Raw genomic sequence first — 14,638 nt, forward strand, 5'->3', positions numbered from 1 at the left:
CCATTAAGCGCAAATAAAGAAACAGAAGAGAAAAAATTTAAAAAAAAAGCTTTTACCAAAGCCCTGACCGGCGCCTGAGGCGTCAAAAAGACTGTAGTTTTCATTTTCGGAGACAGCAGGAGTCCCCATATGGAGGGATGCCTCCAGGTGGCATATTCCCCACATAGGCGACACGCTATATACTCCCTGTCCTTCTAATTAGGAAATGGTGCTTGTATTCAGAAAACCCGCATTGAAGCAGCCGAAACTGAACCCTATAGAAATGCTCTTTAAGGTGCAACTGAAGGTCCCTTAATCATGAAAAAAAAAAAAACCTCAAATACATGGAATAAAAACATTTTCAAATGTTTGGAAGAATTTCGGAAACTGATTTTTTTTCTTTTCCCGTCTTCTTTCTCCCAAAAATTTAGGCCCTGGGGGCCACGGCCATAGCGAGCCTTCTCGGGGCCCCGGTGCAGAAGGGCATGGGGGGGCACCCTTGAAAGAGTTATACTCAAAAATGGAGGGGGGTTCGTCCCCCCCCCCCTTCTCTTCTCATTTTGCAGAATAAGAAACTGTCAAAGATTATTCTAAGAAATATGCAAAATAAATGTAATTTTTTTTTTTTTTGTTGGGGCCATTTGGCTCAGGTTCCTGGAGCATTATCATGATTGCCGCAGCCTAGTTACGAGCCTAAGACAATTAGTATGATTTTTAGTTTTTCATGCTACTTATAAATTACCTGTTAAAAGTTTGGCTTCAGGGGCCCGCCAAAGATCCCAGGCTAGAATCCCTTCTCCAGTATGTAGCAGTCCATAGCCCTGCTTATAGCCCGCTGAGTGTCCTCCCCTCTCCGGTAAACACGCCACTAGATGCCACGGACGGGCTGTAACTAGGAGTGAAGATCATTTTATTGTCGGGGGGGGGGGGAGGGAGCATCAAAAATGACTCCTTGAGATCGACTGAGATGCCGCAAGATATTTAAAATTTCTGAGTGCTGCGAACGTAAACAGGGTATGCAAAATCCCCCTCTTTGCGGTCATCGGCGAGACAAAAAGAAGTGACCGTGAGAGGAGGAACCTTATTAAAACCTTGAGAATAATTCTTCATTTCGAAATAAACACAATTTTGAATAACATAAGTAAGAAGTACTACATACTTTTTAGAAATTCTCAATTTAATTTACAATGGAACATATAAAAAATTACAGTAATTTCCGATAAATAAGTCGCATCCTGAAAAGTGGCCAGGAAAAAGTTTTTGCGGAAAAATCGCCATTTTTTTTTTTTTTACATGTCACAGCTTCGTATAAAGGCCGAAACACACTGTACTGACGTGACGTGATTATTCCGAGTCTAGATGTGGAAAACGTATCCATGCGACTTTTTTTTTGGAGGGGGGGGGGGGTTGAGCCAGCTCTCCAAAATTAATGGGGCGGAGGGTCTCGATCCCATTGGCCTAATACAAGTTTACGCCTATGACAGGTTCCAAGCACTTCCCTGTGAAAAATCGGGATCCTCGCGAAAGATCTCAGTCCAAAAGCCCGGTTCAACGGAGACAGGATCATTTTTGTCTTGGGAGGAAGAATATGTAATTTTTTCACCCTCTCCACTGAAAAAATCGATCGAAACGGTATTTTTCGTCTCCCCCTCCCCAGAATTAGCAGCCCCCGCAAGATTTCCGCCTGTGAGAACTGCCTTCTTTCCTAGTTCCGGCCCTGGCTACCCAAGTGTTGGGGTACTGGAAACAGGGCTGCAACTGGGGGGCAAGTGTTCAGGGTGCCGGACTAGGGAGGGCGCAAATTTCACCCTTTAACCTCCCTTCAACATTACTTGAAATATTTAAAATTTCTAAGAGTGATGCGAACGTAAATAGTTTGGGAATCCCTGATTTGTATGGAAAAAATTTCATATTCCTAGTATTAGAATGCAATGGTACCCGGCTCAGGCGCTTTGAAATTTTCCATTCATTTCTTATTTTCTTTTTTTATGTTAATTTTATTTTACTATTATTTATTGGATTCCTCATCAAAGGCACCGGAACCTAGGAGCGGAGGATATTTGAGCCCCCCCCCCCAACCAGGGGACCCCCATTTTGTAAGGGGGCTCAGCCAACACCTACTAGAGAATTTTCAGTGGGTGTTGGCTGAGCCTCTCCCCAATAATTTTTAGAAAAACAATGCAGTGCGTCCTCTGTTTCCTGAGTATGCGCTTCAGCCCCATATATACGGGACGGCCACCCAAATGGCCCCACCCAATGTTAATTTCTTCATGTCGGCACCTCTGTTGTGAAGGCTCGGAAAATGTTACAGGACTTCGATCTTGTTAATAAGCTTAATCGTTGTTCACTTTACCTCCTTCCACTTTCTCTCCACGTTTTCTTTTGTCTCATGTCCCCATCTCCAAGATCGCACTCAACAAAAGAAGAAGAGATGCTGTTGAGCTTATCCACAGTACAAGCAAGAGAAAGGATTCCCCCCCCCCCAAGTTATCTCCAGAGGTGCCTTCAGGCAGCACTCTGGGAGGATGCAATTTAGAATCGATGGATGCCGGGTAATTGCGAGATAAGACTATGTGGCGCTACTTGTCTTGTACAATTTTTATATTTTTATTATATTTTTTATGCCACTTACTAGCTAGGCATTATCTAGTGTGTTCTTGTATTGGAGTTCAGTCTGGCTCCACCTGTCGACCGAACATGTCCTAAAAGTCTCTCTTTCTTCTATTAAATAACTAAAAAAAGAAAGGAGTCATGACTGTATGTTTCCGAAATAACAACCAGACACATCCACCAGCACTAGCATCACCATAGTACTGGTGACCCGCGTAAAGCAGATGTTTGACAGCCACGAACACGCAGACGAAACTACTCTTTCTCGCTTCGTAATATGCGACTTGCTGCATTTTTTTTTTCCCCTGTGTGTGGTGCGTTTGCTGACTGATTGAGGGGGCATCTCCTCAGTTCTCTTCCTGGATTGTGCTGAACTTTTTTTGGATATGCCGAACGCTACCGAAGAAACAGGTATGTCTTCTGAATTAGAACTTTCGCGTGTTTCTTTTCGCGCGCCTTCGATTTGGAAATCCGATGTCGATCTTTGGTTTCTTCAGATTGAATCGAACTTTAAAATTGCCGGAATTACTGATCCTAAAACGCAATTTCACTGTGTTGTGACAGCTCTCGATGTTGAAGTGTTATCATATGTTAGTAATTTGATCATAGCTCCTGTTACAGACGAGTCTTACAACCAGTTAAAATCACGCATTTGTCAACAGTTTTCACTGTCGGAAACTTCCCGCTTACGAGTTCTACTCCAAGAGCTCACTCTTGGGGATAAGCGACCTTCTCAGTTGTTGCATGAGATGCATACATTAGCTGGCAAGAAAATTTCAGATGAAGTGCTTAAAACCCTTTGGTTACAACGTTTGCCTATCCATACACAGCAGATACTTTCTGTTAGTAAGGATACATTGCCGGATTTAGCAGAAATGGCAGATAAAATTACCGAAGTCACTGGGCACACACCGACTATTTCTGAGGTCAGCCGTAATGAAACCATCAGCTTGCAATCACTTCAAAGTCAAATTTCGACTTTGACCGTTGCTGTTGACCGCTTATCCCGCTATAGAGAGAAAAATTTTAACAAAAAGGGAAGAGTTCGTTCAAATTCTCGGTCTAGAGAGAGGTCTAGTGGTGATGGTACACCCAAACGTAAACCTTATTGTTGGTACCATTTCAAATTCGGTCGAAAAGCATCAAAATGCATTAAACCCTGTGATTGGTCGGAAAACTAACTGGCCCATCTGTTTTGGCGACAGCAGGTGATGGCCGGCGTTTAGTTCGCCTTTTTGTTCATGATCGAAAATCCGGTACTGGTTTTTTAGTGGACACAGGCGCTAGCATTTCGGTTTTCCCACGAGATACACAGGTACATAAAGCAGCAGATACAAACTTTTCGCTATACGCAGCTAATGATACTAAAATTTCTACGTATGGTTGCAAATCTTTATCAGTGGATTTAGGGTTACGCAGACTATTTAGATGGTCCTTCGTCATAGCTGATGTTAATCGCCCGATATTAGGTGCTGATTTCTTAGAACATTATGGTCTATTAGTTGACGTAAAAAAGTCTCGTTTGATTGACAGTTTGACTTCACTTTCAATCAAATGTAGCAATGCCAGTTGCCCTACATTAGGCTTAAAGACCATTAGTGGAGATTCGCCCTACTTGAAAATTTTATCTAAATTTCCTAATCTAACGAATCCTTCTATGCTTGGGGCTACTTCTAAAAAACACTGCGTTACACATTGCATTACTACTAAAGGTTCTCCTGTCTTTACCAAAGCCCGCAGACTTTCTCCAGAGAAATTTGCTATTGCAAAGCGTGAAGTTCAAACGCTAATGGATCAGGGCATACTGAGACCTTCAAAAAGTCCATGGGCAAGCCCGATACACATTTTTCCTAAACGTAATGGAGAATACCGTTTATGTGGGGATTACAGAAAACTTAATTCTATAACGTGTCCAGACAGATATCCTATACCACATGTTCATGATTTCAGTTACGGTCTGCAGGGAAAAAACATTTTTTCTAAATTGGACTTGGTTAAGGCTTATCATCAGATACCTTTAGATCCCGAGTCTGTTGAAAAAACTGCCATTATTACCCCATTCGGACTTTATGAGTACTTATATATGTGTTTTGGATTGTCTAATGCGGCACAATCATTTCAACGGTTCATAGATATTGTCTTAAGAGACTTGAACTGTTATGCATATTTAAATGATGTACTAGTTGCATCAACAACAGAAGAAGAACATCTTAGAGATCTAGAATTAGTTTTTGAACGTTTAAACAGTTTTGGTATAATTCTTAATCCTGATAAATGCATATTTGGGAAATCTGAGATAGAGTTCTTAGGATTTTTGGTTAACAGCAACGGCATTTCTCCTTTGCCAGAAAAAGTCGACATTCTTCGTAATTATCCGCAACCAAAAACGGTTGATGAACTTCGAAGATTTCTAGCAATTCTCAACTTTTACCACCGTTTCTTAAAAAACGCAGCATCTGACCAGGCTCCCTTACACGATTTGTGCAAAGGAAAGAAGAAAAAAGATAAATCTCTCATCGCCTGGTCGGGGGAAACTATTGCTGCTTTCGAAACGTGTAAACATGCTATTACCAATGCCACGCTTTTGGCTCATCCTAAACATGATGCTCATCTTTCGTTGACAGTCGACGCATCAGATTTCGCTCTCGGAGCTGTTTTACAACAAACTTCCGATGGTGTCGTCGAACCACTCTCATTTTTTTCTCGAAAGTTAACCACAACTGAAAAGAACTATAGTACTTATGATCGCGAGTTGCTTGCGGTTTATAGTTCTATTAAACATTTCAGACACATGTTAGAAGGCAGACCATTTACGATCTACAGTGATCATAGGCCTCTAACTTATGTTTTTCACAAAGTTAATGATAACAGCTCTCCCAGACAACGACGTCATTTAGAGTATATATCACAATTTTCTACGGACATTCGTTACATTCAGGGTGAGCGAAATGTTGTAGCCGGATGCTTTTTCCACATTATCCGAAATTAATTTACCTGACTCGATTGATTACGCAGCTATTGCTACTTCACAGAGTACAGACGCTGAATTAATAGCCCTCCGACAACCAGGTGGGGTGCTCGATATAAAACCTATCAAATTCGGTCCTCAGGGTACAGAACTTTTTTGTGATTTATCCACTGGAATTATCCGTCCCTACGTACCAGAAAAACATCGATATCACGTGTTTACGGTCCTTCATAACCTCGCCCATCCAGGCGTTAAATCAACTGTAGACCTTATTCGTCAACGATTTGTGTGGAATTCAATACGCAAGGATGTCACACGATGGACCAGGGCGTGCATCGAGTGTCAACGCTCAAAAGTGCATCGCCACACTCGATCTTCCATCGGTGCATACCCTTTGCCCCAATGCAGATTCTCACACATTAACATCGACATTGTTGGTCCTCTTCCTCCTTCTCGGGGTTTCACCTACTGCCTTACCTGTGTGGATCGATACACCAGGTGGGTAGAGGCTTTCCCGATGGAAAACCAAAAAGCCGAAACTGTTGTAGAGACATTCTACTCTGGTTGGATCAGCAGATTCGGAGTTCCGGAATCGGTTACCACCGATCAAGGGAGACAATTCGAAAGTGATTTGTTTCGCGCATTCGTTCGTTTTCTTGGAACTCAGAAAACACGCACGACAGCGTATCATCCGTCCTCCAATGGCATCGTTGAAAGATTCCACCGGCAGCTCAAAGGTGCCATACGCTGCCATGCCACGGAACGTTGGACTGAAGTGTTACCTACCATACTTCTGTCCATCCGAGCCAGCATCAAACCGGACATCAACACTTCTGCTGCCGAGATGGTTTACGGATCACCATTGTGCCTACCTGGTGAATTCTTCCGTAGTTCCGACCCTCAGCCAACACAGCCGGAATTTCTACGCGCTCTACGAGATCACATAAACACTTTACGTCCGATCCAAACTTCAAGGCATGGAACTCACAACGTTTTCGTTCATAAAGAACTTGCTGTTTCTTCCCATGTGTTCGTGCGGCTGGACACCGTACGAAAGCCCCTTCAACAACCATATTTGGGGCCATATGAAGTGATTGAAAGATCTCCAAAAGTATATACAGTGAACATGAAAGGCAAACTAACGAAAATCTCAATAGACAGATTGAAACCAGCATTTTTGCTTGATTGCACTTTTAATGAGCAATCACCGTTCACTGAACCGAAACAGCCTTATGTAACTCGATCAGGGCGTACGGTTCGTATAAGAATTCTTTGATATTATTCTTATTTGCATATTTTTTCAAATGAATAACATTATTTTTGTTTTTTGCAACATTTTTTGAAAATTGGTATTATGTTTTGCAAAAAATTTTCATTTTTCAATGTTCTTATATGTATATTATATATGTCTATTATCTATTCTAGTAGTCGTTTTTGCATATACATACATTTACTAATTTTTGATCATTTGTAATTTATTTTTTTTTGCTCGACTATTAATTTGTGCATAAAGTATTTTCGTATTGCGTATTTTTTGAATTTTTTGAACAAAATCTTTTTTTTGCACATGTCAATGCCATATTAGTTGCCGTAACTATATTGTCAAATCGTCGTAACTATATTGTCAAATCGTCGTAACTATATTGTCAAATCGTCGTAACTATACTGTCATATCGTCGTAACTATATTGTCAAATCGTCGTAACTATATTGTCAAATCGTCGTAACTATACTGTCATATCGTCGTAACTATATTATCATATTTTGTACATTGTGCCATATGCCGTCCTTCAGACTCGTGGGGGAGTACTGTGGCGCTACTTGTCTTGTACAATTTTTATATTTTTATTATATTTTTTATGCCACTTACTGGCTAGGCATTATCTAGTGTGTTCTTGTATTGGAGTTCAGTCTGGCTCCAACTGTCGACCGAACATGTCCTAAAAGTCTCTCTCTCTTCTATTAAATAACTAAAAAAAGAAAGGAGTCATGACTGTATGTTTCCGAAATAACAACCAGACACATCCACCAGCACTAGCATCACCATAACTACTATTGTCACAGAAAAAACAAGTGCATTGAGATTCTAAAGAAAAATAAAAAAATAAAATTTCGAGCAGATGATTTCTACTATTTAGAGAAATTTTTTGTCAAAAAGTTTTTTCTGAGCCAAGTGGATATGTGCGAAACATATCCACTCGAATTTTTGGGAGGGCCGAGCCGGCTCTTCAAAAATGTTGGGGTGGGGGGGGGGGGCTCGGGCCCATGGGCCGGATACAAGTTTACGATTAAGTTAAGCGGTCCCCAGTCAGCACTTCCTAGAGATAGAAGGCCTCCGCACTGTTTGCCATAAACCTCATTCAGACTACCTAGCAAGTTTGCCACATTTTGAAACACAGCATCCTATTTTGTTTCTTCTTATTTTGGCGTACAATCTTCCTCATTGGCTCACAAAAACCGCAGTGATTGGATGTGGGGCATGGAAATCTCCAATTCTGAGCCCGATCATTTCTTTTCCTCACAACAATGGTACGAGCAAGGAATATTTCCCCCTGAATATTCTGAGGGAAAATGAACTACTTACTGACGTCACAAGCAGAGTGTGGAGGCCTTCTATCTCTAGGTGGTGCTGCCCAGTGCGGTGCTACATCACTCAAGTTACCCGATTTGGCCAGGAAGTTCGATAGCGTTTACTCGGGAGGGAGCATCAGCAACCTGATTGTCAGAACCTTTTACGTAACGAATGTCAGACGCAAATTGTGAAATGAATGAAAGTTGTCGAGTCTATCGAAGAGAAGTTTTTTCCGGTTTTTGATTGAAGACAAATGTTAATGGCCTCTATGGTCAATGAATATGCAAAATTGCCTTCCATCAAGCATGAACTGGAAATATTTCGTAACAGCGAACGCAGCAAGCGATTCTCGGTCATACGCGCAGTACTTTTGTTCTGCCTCACTTAGCTGTCTCGAGAAAAAACCAAGTAACTCGAGTTTGCTGTTGTTGATTTGGTGAAGTGCGCCCCCAATGGCGTAGCATCGACACACAAGGCTATCTGAGCGTCTGGATTAGGGTGCACAAGTAGTGTTGCCTGAGTCAACTGCTGCTTGGTTTCTGCAAACGCCTGTCGATCTTCTGTCCAAGGTATGTCCTTTTATTTCGTTTTTGTTAGAGCCTTTTACAAAATTAATACCTTGGCTTGTTTGTGAGCAGCGTGTGGAAAGAACTTTCGATAAAAATTTATAAGTCTTAGAAATTGTCTCGGATCTTTGATGGTCTTCGGCAACGGGTAGTCTAGGATGAATTGTACTTTTTCGGGTAGAGTTCCAATGCCGGCTGAGGAGGTATTATGGTCGAGGAACGAGAGTTCCGACACTCCAAACTGGCACTTGGATACGTTGAACTTTATACCATATTGGTCTAGCTGTCGGAAAATTCGTCGGAGATAAGGTACATGCGAATCTTCATCAGCTGAAAAAACGAGTATGTCATCTAGGTAAGCGAAACAGTTCGGAACAACCCGGAAAATTTCATTGATGAAACTTTGAAAAGACTGGACAGCGTTGCATAGACTGAAATTCAGGAACGGAAACAAGAACAGTCCAGAGTGGCCGACCGGTAGGTGTTCATCTGGTGTGGCGTCGCGGATCCTGGAATATTCTACCGAACTGGGTCTTGTTCAGTTGGTCCACTTTTCTACAAGAGGAGTCAACTTCTATCTTCTCATCACAACGTCCCCCTCGTAGTTCAGGACGTGTTTTCACTCCCCCATTCTGCTACAGTGACAACCCGCCTCATCTTCCGCTTCACTTCTCGTTACTTATTACCTCAGACGTACAATCCAATTCATCGTTAAATTACTTTAAGGCCACAACTACTCTCTCTTATCTTCTGTCGTTAACGAGGTCTACAACCAGGCACTGGCGGGATTCATCCCAGTTGTAAACGTCCTCCCTACTTTCTATCGTCGCTCCCGAGATTATATCTTACCTTGTAGGTTCTCTCGTAGACCAGAAAGAGTTCTACTTCTACGTATGTGCAACAAAAGAAAACTATATACCTGACGCCATTTTAAGAACTTTCCCTCTCAATGTTCCAAAGATCACTACAAAAATATATGACGGATCTATTCGGACTATGTGCAGTATAGAGAGCGTTTGAATCTTCAAAAACTTTGCATGTATAACGATCGCAATTATTCGACGTTCAGCCACGTTACGGGAAGGACGCTCGAGTGTTCGCTGCGAGAAAAACCGGTTATCCTTTGTTAAAACAGAATTTTTTTTTTTTTTTTTTGTCTGAATCGTATTTATTCAAATTTGTTTTTTTTTTTTTGTGGTTTTTTTTTCTCTCTCTCTCCCCCTTTCGTTTGCTCTCAACTAGAAATTTATTTTATGATAGATAAGAAATGTGGTGATACATCAAAAAATACAAACATGGAAGTGGATGACCCATGTGTCTTCCAAATCAATCATTCACATATGGATATTTTAAAAAAAGCTGACTTTCTAGGATTTTCTACGTTTCATATCATGTTGGTTCCGACTGATACCAAGTTTCCGTAGTCGAAACCGAAAGTCTTCAGCCAGGCATTATCTGAAAGCGTTCGATCATCGAAAGATCTACAGGCTGTGAGGTACACAGCAAAGGGCGACCCAATAATCGAAACAACGAACATTAATACAGCATGTAACCTTCTAAACTTGAAATCCATCATGGGTATTGCAGTTAATCCAAAATTCATGCTGGAGGAATTGTCATCAAGATTTCTCTTGCGTGACGTCGAAGTTGATGAAGATCTAGGAAATGTTGCTGACGAAATTGAGGAAAAAAACGATATGATGATTCTATCATATATCTATCAAGTATAAAGGTAAGCCAACAAACACAATACTCATTCAATCGTTGGGCCACTACCTCCCAGAAAAAATAATTCTATGGCTTGAACGCCACAACATAAAACTATTTATTGATAATCCTCGACAATGCAAAAAATGCCATAAATATACCCATGCAATGAAGCATTGTTATGCCACTATTGTTGTGTGTGGAAAATGTTCAGAAAACCATCCCACCGAAACTTGTGTTTCCTCAAAAATTGAAATGTAGTAATTGCATGGAAGAGCACGCAGCGAGTGACAGATCATGTGATTACTTTAAACAGGAACAAAAAATTTTGGATTTTAAGTGTGTCAATCACATAACATTAGCCAATACACGTAAGATTTTTGAAAATCGAAAAAATTCTCAAAGCGCGAAATTATCTTCGATACAGCAAAGCAACATTCCAGATACGTCAAATTGGATCACCAAAGCTGAGATCACAGACATGTTTACCAAGTTGCGTGACGATTTGGGTTTGAATAACAAGAATTCTCCGATCACAAATAACTTCTGTTTGTTTATAACAAAAAGTGAATTTAATGAACTGTTTGAATCATTGAAGTTGGAAATCGCTACAAACATGAAAGCGATGATTGAATCGTGCGTGGACGAAATTCGGAAGTTACAAGATAATGTCACTCGACCAAGGAAAAAATCAAATATGGAGAAATATAATCAAGTATGGAGCTACAATTTCCCCTACTTCCAGTACTTCTACTTCCTCGATCCAGAATATTGTTGGTTCAAAGAACTTGAATAACACTGTCTATAGTATGGACGTTTCAGATGGAGGTGGGTCTCAAAGTGAACAGTAAGTGGACAAAAACTGTACAATTTATTTATATATTCATTGTAATGAGTCAATTTGTTAATATATTGCAATGGAATGCTCAAAGCATTCGTAACAAAAAAATGCAATATTACGATTTATTCATGAATATGAAATTATTTGTATACAGGAAACGTTTCTGTCAATATCCGATGATTTTTATTTACCAAACTTTCAAATATTTCGATGTGACAGAGCAACCGAGAGGCGGGGTGTTGTACTGATTGGTGTTCGTAGAAATTTTTCATCTCAAATAATTTTCAAATGTAACTATCCAGGAGTGGAAATTCTTATGGTGCAGGTTTTTTCCGTCAGAAGTAGGCTGACCATATTTCCTCAAGAGAAATACGGGACATTGAGATTCAAAATACGGTAAAATACGGGACATCGCCAATTATTGCCAAAAATGACACCAAAACCGAACAAAGTCGCCAAATATTGTTGAAATAATGGAGAAATCACAATGACGGGAAATTCAGCATTACTGCTAATTGCAGTGGATTAAAATGAATTCCACGAAAAAAAAATTTCACTAAGACAAATGTGGGAGATTCATATACTCATTTATAGTTGTAGTTATCATAATATAATTTATAACTTGAAAATAATTTCAATCTTTGACTTCAATAAAGAATAAAAATTCAAGTAGGCTTCGTGCAAAATACGGGAAAAACCGGGACACTTTTGCTAAAAAGTCGGGACAGCCAAAGAAACAGAAAATACCGGGACTGTCCCGGAAAATACGGGACGTATGGTCACCCTAGTCAGAAGAATATTACAATAGCTAACGTTTATTTTTCCAATCATGATAATTTCTTGAACATTCTCGATCTAATCGAAAGCAGAATTTCTCCTCCTTTCTTAATAATTTCTGATTTCATTGCATCTCATCCAGGATGGGGATCTAGTCGTGTAGATACTCCTGGGCGACTACTTTATAATTGGTTCATAAAACAGAAAATGCTTTTAATCAGACCTTTAAGTCCAACTCACTTTACCTCTTGGTCTTGCAATACTATTGATCTCTGTTTCAGTAGTGAGTGCCTTTATCAGTATATTTCATGGATAAGTGGAGATTCACTATATGGTAGTGATCATCTACCTATCCGATTAATGATGAAAATCCGCGGCCAAAAAATCTCATTGAAAAGAAACATCACAAACTGGCAAAATTTCCGCAATGAATTAAGTAACTTTGATCAGTCGATTCCTTTTTCTAATTATATTGCTAAAACCTATCAACAGAATACTTGCAACAGTGAAGTACCACGTTTCAAATATAATCATTATTTTGATCAACATTTGCGTAAACTTCTCACTGATAAAAAACGAGCATTTCGTAAATACCTGACATGCCCGTGTCCTAATTGTTGGATAAGTTATAAGAAATCAAATGCGATTTTTCGAAAAAATCAGAAGCAGAAAAAACTTGAATATGAGGCAAACAAAATTTTCAAATTTTCTTCATATCCGAAAATTTACACAATACTCCGTCGTCTTAAAATTATTCAATCTAAAATATATGAGAACAGTCACTTAATATTCAATGTTAATGGTATGAGCATTACAGAGCCAGAACAGCAGTGCGAAGAACTGAAAAATTCACTTTTTAAAACTCCATTACAAAGAGAGTTTCTCAACCATGCAAGTACAGCTAACGAATTTTCGGATTGCGTAAATGCACCTATCACATATACTGAGCTGTGTTGGGCGATTCAACATTCACCCAGTAATTCACCGGGACCAGATCATATTCCCGCTACAGCATATAAACACATATCCTATGAAGGTATTCAGAATCTTTGTCGTGAATTTAATATTATTTGGGATACCGGTCAAATTCCAATCGATTGGAAAAAGGGTAAAATTATTTTTCTTTTGAAACCCAACAAAGACCCAAAATTTGCTACATCTTATCGACCCCTAACATTAACTAATAGTTGCATGAAGATTTTTGAACGTATTATCATTCGACGACTTAATTGGATTTCTATACAATACAAGATTTTTCCTAAAAACTTATATGCATTCAAACCAAAAAGTGGATCTTTGTCTTTACTTTGCGATTTGAAATTTTTTATTCAAAAAACTTTTCAAAGTAGGGAAATCGGTATACTGGTTTCACTTGATTTGAAAGGCGCTTACGATTCTCTGATTCATTTGACACTAATATACAAACTTCGGCAGATGGGTTTTGATGGAAACTTTATTCGTTGGATGGAGAATTTCTTAGCTGAACGTATGAATTATATTAGCTGGAGAAACTATGTATCCAGCCCATTTCTCTTTCACAGAGGCATACCTCAAGGATGCGTTATTTCACCGTGGTGTTTTAATATTTATGTCGCAGATATTATATCCATCATAAATGATATAGATATTTTTATTTATGCTGACGATATATATTTATATTGCAGTGGTAGTGATACATCTTCATTGATTCGAAAATTACATAGGAACTTTGACAAAATTTTGAATTGGGGTAGATTATGGGGTTTTGAATTTTCCACAGAAAAATGTGCTTTTACACTTTTCACGCGACGCCGCAACATTGAAATTCCTAGTATAATTTTTAAGGCTTTCATACTTTCATCACTAGGCTTTTCATACATTGCCGATATGAAGGTTTTAGGAGTATTTCTTGATATGAAAATGTCTTGGAAAACACAAATAGATTCCCTCACAAAACGTGGATCCAAACTTATCAATATCTTGAAACTTATAGCTGGAAGATTACGTGGAGCTCCGAGTAATAAACTTCTTACTATTTGCTCTAATATTATTAAAGGTTTTTTGAGTTATAGTATTTTTTTATGGCATACTGCATCACAAATTCAATTGAAAAAATGTGCAGCATTATATCACTCTGCGTTTCGCATTACAACAGGACTACCTGTATCAACTCCTATAACTCTCCTACTTAGTATATGTGATCAACCCCCTTTCAATCTCTTTGTTTTACGCTCCGTTGGTCGATTGTTTTTGAAGGCTAGAGTGTCTAGTTATGGCACTGATTTTTATAATTTTTGCAAACTGTTGTGTTTTCTTTAACACTTTGTTAGCCGAGTGGATAACACATGGGTATTTATTTTGATGAGTATTTATTATTACGTTAGACTTAGATAGATTACATACATATATATAGGAAGAATTTATAAAGCGGAAAGAGCAGAACATTTAGACATCTTGTCTACTTGATGTCCGAGGTGGAACTCTCTAGTTCCCCTTACACAACACTAGGTGGCGTTGTATGTTCTTATCAGTTTAGTTCTTTTGGTCATTTCTTATAAGGACACCACATTCCTCCCCGCTAATTTAAAGATCCAACCGGACAGGAGCTTTCCTGGTTCGTTGGGAACGTCGCAAAGGAAC

The sequence above is a fragment of the Pholcus phalangioides genome, unplaced genomic scaffold (assembly GCF_987345545.1).
Source record: "Pholcus phalangioides strain wild (caught in Gottingen) unplaced genomic scaffold, Ppha-v1.0 ptg000017l_1, whole genome shotgun sequence".
Classification (NCBI taxonomy): Eukaryota; Metazoa; Arthropoda; class Arachnida; order Araneae; family Pholcidae; genus Pholcus; species Pholcus phalangioides.